Source organism: Phascolarctos cinereus, unplaced genomic scaffold (genome assembly GCF_003287225.1).
Source record: "Phascolarctos cinereus isolate Bilbo 61053 unplaced genomic scaffold, phaCin_HiC Scaffold_1;HRSCAF=81, whole genome shotgun sequence".
NCBI lineage: Eukaryota > Metazoa > Chordata > Mammalia > Diprotodontia > Phascolarctidae > Phascolarctos > Phascolarctos cinereus.
Window position 1 is genome coordinate 56,255,603 of NW_027555514.1, and position 6,471 is coordinate 56,262,073.

General features: G+C 37.1%; 1 non-coding gene across 1 annotated transcript; it reads right to left on the reverse strand.

Moving 5' to 3' along the window:
• Positions 1 to 5,540: 5,540 nt before the first annotated feature.
• Positions 5,541 to 5,644, reverse strand: LOC144455276 (U6 spliceosomal RNA). Its single transcript, XR_013483999.1, has one exon. It is a non-coding gene; the product is annotated as a U6 spliceosomal RNA (small nuclear RNA).
• Between the last annotated feature and the right edge of the window lie 827 nt (positions 5,645 to 6,471).

Here is a 6,471-nt window from a genome sequence, read left to right on the forward strand (position 1 = left end):
TCACATAACCATCCAAATATCCACATGCTTTTTGTTTTGATCTGAAATTTCCAAGTGAAGCCCAAAATCCCACATGACCCAATTAAATTGATAATGAATTGTCTATGCTAATTTTAATATTATAATTTTTTTTCTATGAATGATAAAGGAGCTTATGCTTCTCCTTATCTATGAATCAGGTGTTGCTATGTTGCCTCGTACCAAGAAACGAGATAATGGGTAAGTGGATTTTTTTGTTCATAACTAAACTTGATGGAGGCAAAAATTCCTCTAGAAATCATTGACACGTGCAACTATGGGAACACAAATGTGTACAATATTAACAGGAACACAGAGAGAGTAAAATGCCAGGTAGACCCCAAGGCCCTTTGGTATATACATAGCACAAACCATCAAGTCTGCTGGCTGATTTTCTAAAATAGACAAACCGGTGTGTTAACCTTTTCTCCTCCTCATGGGCCCTTGAGGACAGTAATGTTTTCAACATGACAAAATGTAATTCATTGCCCATGACCTGACCGTTACGCTATTAATAAGTTCAATTAAATTTTCAATTAGACTAGATGAATTAAAAGAGGTGACTAGAAACAGGGGACAGAGATGTGCCAAGTGTAAGAAGAAAGATGGAGAACACTGTCATCTTTTAATTTGCACCTCTTCCCTTGGGGGAAGAAGGCAGAAGGCTGAAGGCTACATGAGAACATTTTTCTGGAAACTTTTCTGTCATTAAAGAGAGGAAGTAAATACAGATGTGGGCCCATAGCTTTTTTGCCGAATGCTGAAGAGCAATTTTAGTTTTGTGGTTAAATGTGCAAGGTCTCAGGGTAACTGGAATTATTTTTACCAGCAAGGTTAAGGTTTCTAAAAATAAGACCTAGAAAACAATAGTGTGAAAGCTCAATGAGAATTAGTGGGAGGAAAAAAATAAATGCAAAAAATTAAAGTAACATTTGATAAAATGCTTCAAATATTTCAGTGAATGCAAGTGGATTTGGACTTAGGCTAATACCTGGGCATCTATAATTTTTCATTTCTGTGAACAACATTTATGTTTAAATGCTTTTTTTTAATCAGAAAAATCTGCCTTCTCCCTACCTATGTCAGTACCTTCCCCAATCTAATTGGGAGCAAAACTGGGTTGAGTCACCAGGAATTCTTTTGCTCTGCCTGCCCTACACTGTATGTAAGAATGACAGAAATGATTATTAATAACCAATGATCGGGGGAGAACCAGCATGCACCTCCTTTTTCAAAAGTCCTGATTTTAAAGTTCAGTCTTTTGAAGGACCTTTCTGATAATGAGTTCTTGTTCAGACCCCACCCAGGGAGGGTAGTTATTGTGTTCTGCTCAGGCTTGAGTGGGGTATAAATTCTTTGAATAGATTGCCCAAGGCTGGGGTTCTTAAGAAGTGAATGACTTAATCAAAGTTCAGGTGCAGTCCCTCATTATAATATTAACTCTCTTTAACCAACCAGGGTTGATTCCCTCCCTGGGGAATACCTGCTTTTAAAGAGTATATAAACTGTGAGCCCAGGTATATAAACTGTGAGACTGCCACCATTATTGTCTTTGGTCTAAGAGAGACAGCCAAGAGACCATCCTATCATTGTGCTGGATTTATTAATAAATTGATTAAATCATCCAGAAACTATGTCTCTTGGAACCTTTTAAATTGTTACAGTACAGTACTCTGCTGGTGTCACAGTTGCTGTTAGGTGCTGCTCTCCTGGTTGTGTAGGTGTGGAACTTTTCTTTACCAGACAATTGTTTTTGGTGATCTATATTGAAGAAGTCTCTTGCCTCATCCTACTTTCCTTTGTTTTCTGTGTTACTTGTAGGCCATGCTCATTTTGTGTATAGGTGTGTATATGTGTGAAAAAAACCATGGGAAATTTTGTCAACAACTGAGTATAAAGCAAGGGGTAGAGACAGTAAATAACAAAGGAAAGAACCACAGAGCAGGAGCAAAGGATACCACACTCTTCCCTTTGTATTTCAGTCGTATTTCATAAATTCATTTTTCCAGACTACTTAAGAATCTGGGGGCATTCCCACTGGCAATGTCATCCTTGTATATCCTTTTTGAAAAAATAAGATGAATATCTTTTTCTAATGAATTCACTCATGTTTCTTGCTAATAATTTTTACTCATGTTTTTATTAACATAGCAGTAAGTACTCTAGGAAACTGTAGATTTGTAAATCCTCTGAACTCCATAGTGTTATAAATGTAGCTTCTCTCAGTGAAGAGCAAATTCAGCGGTTTCTCTTTCTACTGCAATTCTACCACGTAAGCACTTTGTTGGGCGTATTTTTCCCTGACCAGTAAAACTTGATGCAAAATACTTGGCTGGATTCTGGGCCCTGTTGAATATTTCATTTCAGTGGGTGTTCTCAACTTCAGTTGGCTTAGAAATATTCCCATCAGCCATATATTAAGGAGCTTAAAGAACAATATTCTTATATCCTTCTCATTCCATGTGACTCTTTGGTAGAATCCTCCTTTAGCTGGAACAGAGGCTTTAAATCCCCATGACCTGATTTTCTTTCTCTAGCCCTCTGTAACTTCTTATCAGCCACATTCTATGAGGTGGAGAGTTTCTCGGAAGGTTTGGTCCTCCACAGTTCTTATTGCGATCATACATCATTGCTGTTGTGGTTTTTCACAGCTTTTTCCTTTGTCATGGCACGGTCCTCAGCTCTGGGAAGAAAAAAAGAAACTGTCCCTACCCTCAAAGAATCTACACTTTATTGAAGAGACAGGACTTACACACAGGGAAGTTCAAAGTATATATATTGTCCCTTGTTTGGATTTTGCTCTTCTCTTCATCCCCAAACATAACATTGATCACTACTAGATGGAGTCATCTGTAACACAGTACAGTGGTAAAGTGGGGTCTAGCCAACACCTATCCCTAGTAAAAAAACGTAATGGATTGTGATGTAGCAAAGAGACCTGTGATTTGATATGGTGATAGTGATAGCCACCCACATCAAATCCATTGGATGCAGGGGTGGGGAATCCGTGGCCTTGAATCCTTGTTCTGAAACACTTGTTCTGTGAAATTTGGATTCAGTCAAAGGGAAGCACTTGAAGATCTAGAGGGCTGCAAGTGGCCTCAAGGCCACAGGTTCCCCACCCCTGGATCCATTCATCAGTCGTCTGTCTATCTATCTGTCTATCTCATCTCATTTATTAAGCACCTACTATATGTTAGGTACTGTGCAAGTGCTTTATAAATATTATTTCATTTGAGTCTCACAACAACCCTGGGATATGGGTGCTGTCATTATCCCCATTTTACAGCTGAGGAAACTGAGGCTGAGAGAGGTTAAGTGACCCACCTAGGTACACAAGTAAGCACTGGACACCAAATTTGATCTTCTGTCCTTCCCTGTATACATCGTGCCATTGAATGATTATACTATCAGTTTTTAAATGCAACTATTTACTTTATTAAAGCAAATGCATGAATACCGAAATATGTCACAATACATATATAAGCCCAGACAACACTCTACCACTAATACACCCAGTGTCTGTGGTGAAAGAGTGGGCATAAACTTAAAGGAGCTAAGAGGGAGAAAAACTCATGTGCTTAGGGTAACTCACAACTTTGTACTGCAGGCTTCAATGGTCATTAATGAACCTTCTGGAATATCTGAATCAAACAAATTAGAGTCTCTGCTTATTTTGACTCTTTATTCTCAGCATTCTTCATCTGAGGAAATGATTTTTTTTTCTACTTTCTCCAAACAGGGCATTTACAAGTCCTTTCAGTTTACCATCACCTTTAATAGGGTGTTGAGAAAATATTAGCTCTTCATGTGAATAGCAGTTGTCTTGCAAAATTCATCAGGCTGGGGTATCTCTTAGGTATGCAGCTGCAGCTGATTAGTCCTTTACTCGGATGCCACACCATCAAATCAGGACAGAACTCAAAGCAGATGATTGATTGTTAGGCTACCACGACATAAAAGCACTGGTTATGCCCGCTCTGCTTTTCCCGCTGAAGCCAGAGGTGGCAACAGAGCCATACAAATCCTATGAGAACCTTCACCTTTCTTTAACTGTAGGTGGCGCTGAAGAGCTAGGTGTCCCAGCCAGATTGGCTAATGAGGTAAACTTTCTCTGACCAATCATGAATCTCTCAGCTTCAGCTGATTGCTTTTAAATACCAGGGCTTCCAGAAGCAGCTTTTCAGACCCACTTAATCTTCTCTTCCCCCTCTCTTCAATTCTTCTCCTTGTGGTCCTGCACCTAATTCCTGTCTTGGTTACTGTTATCTTTAATAATTTAAATGAGCTCTTCCTAACTCTGTAATGGACCTTTAACTTAAAAACTCACAACTCCCCAATATTTCCTTATAAAATGTTTATGTGATGGTTTATTTTTTGTAGTTTATCCTCTTTAGTCATAAAATATGTGGAAGCAAATTAGCTCATAACCCATAATGCTCTGCAGGTCTGAAGTCTTTGACAACATGGTCCATCTATGGTCCCCTTGAAACTTTACATTCATTCTCTAGGTTTTTTTTTTAAATAAAATATCTTTCTCTGCTTGTAACATAAAGATTTTCCCACACAAGAAAGGTATCATTCTATCTTATTGACAAAGAGATTTGTCTTTATGTTTTATACTGCAGATAATTTTCTCTGCAAAACTGTCTAAACCTCATCTGAAAGCTTGTTTTAAACACACTTTATCAGTATATGTTGAAACAGTTTTTTTTTTACTACTAGGTATTAACATTTTCACCTGTAATAGTAGCAATAGCTTACATTCTTTCATAATTAATTCAAATATTTTCCTTTACACGAAATACTTTTTTTGTTCTTTTCTCCCCCCTCCCACTAATCTGCTATGTATTTTAAAGGGATAGTGTATTTTACAAGTAGAATCTTTGAGTTGGAAAAGTATCTCAAAGATACTTTCTACCTGAAGTCTGAATCCTTTCTTGCAGCAACCCAGATGAATTGTCCTTTTGAACACCTTTAGCGATGAGACCTTACTACTTTATGAGAGAGACCATTCCATTTTTGTGTATCTTTCCAATTTTCAGGAATTTTTATTTATGTGGAACTAAATTTGTCTCCTAATAATTTCTATCCATTTATAACCTTTGGGGCCAAAGTAGGATAGGTTCTCTTCCACGTGAGAACCCTTCAAGTATTTGAAGTCAGCTATCATGTTCCTCATGAATTTTCTCTTCTCAGGCTTTTATAACTCCAATTTCTTTGGCTGATCCTCATAGAATGATTTGGAATGTCTTTACCTATTGATTTCCTTCCTAAAATGTGGTACACAGAACTGAACAAGATTCTCACTTTCTTCTTTCTGGACAATATATTTTGCTACTTATGTGGATCAACGTTGTCATTAATGGATATTTACTCCTTTCACCAGATTACCCAGAAATAATGTTTTTATGACTTTTTTTCCCCTTTTCTTTAACCAATAAATCTTTTATTTATTTATTTTTAGTTTTCAGCCTTAACTTTTATAAGAGTTTAAGTTTTAAATTTTTCCTCCTCCCTCAAAAAATATGGAATGCTTCATGAATTTGCATGTCATCCATGCACAGAGGCCATACTAATCTCTGTATTGTTCCAGTTTTAGTATATTTTCTGCTGAAGTGAGAACAACAATATTTTTTAATAGAAGTTTTGAGAATATGGTACATAATGTTTGAAGACATAAATAAATAGCAGTTGAGGGTAGCTGCTTAGCCTAAGGTACAAAGATGAACCCTGTTTTCTGGCTACAGCCTGATAGTGGCATGATTAATAAGGAGGGTGGATTGTGTGAGTGGTGAAGAATGTAGGTGCTACAGGGGAGCCCTTTGGGAAGTGGGTGGGCTGAGTCAGAAGACTATATAGCTTGATGGGCTTGGCAGATATAAACCTTACCCATTACAATTTATTTGAAACTTTATGTGAGAGTCAATTTTCTTTATGTCAAATAACTGAATATCACAGTCAATATATCAGTTGCATCTTGTAGGCAGAATAGAGAGTGAAAAGAAAAATAATATGAACTATGGTGAAATATATCCTGGGAAGTGAAAGATTACATTTTGCCTGCTATTCTCTGTGGCTTGGACTTTATCTAAAGCACTACAGTTGCCTTCTGTAGATCTAATCTACTAGACTCTAAAGCACTAAACAGAACTTGTATCATATTGGTCTAATCTACCAAACTATAAACATCCTGAGGGCAGGGATGTTTTCATTCGTCTTTGAGTCCAACCCAGTGCCTTGCATATTCTGTAAGTGTTAGATAAATGTTTGTTGAATTTGACAAATAAAATAAATAGATATTTATCATTTTAATGAATGAAGCTGATAAAATATATGGATAGTATTGCTCTTCAGGTGAAGATAAAAGATCTTAACAAACATCATGTCATTAACACATGACCTGTACTTTGTGGAAATTAATTAGGCAGCAGTTCGTAGGCTGGATTGGGG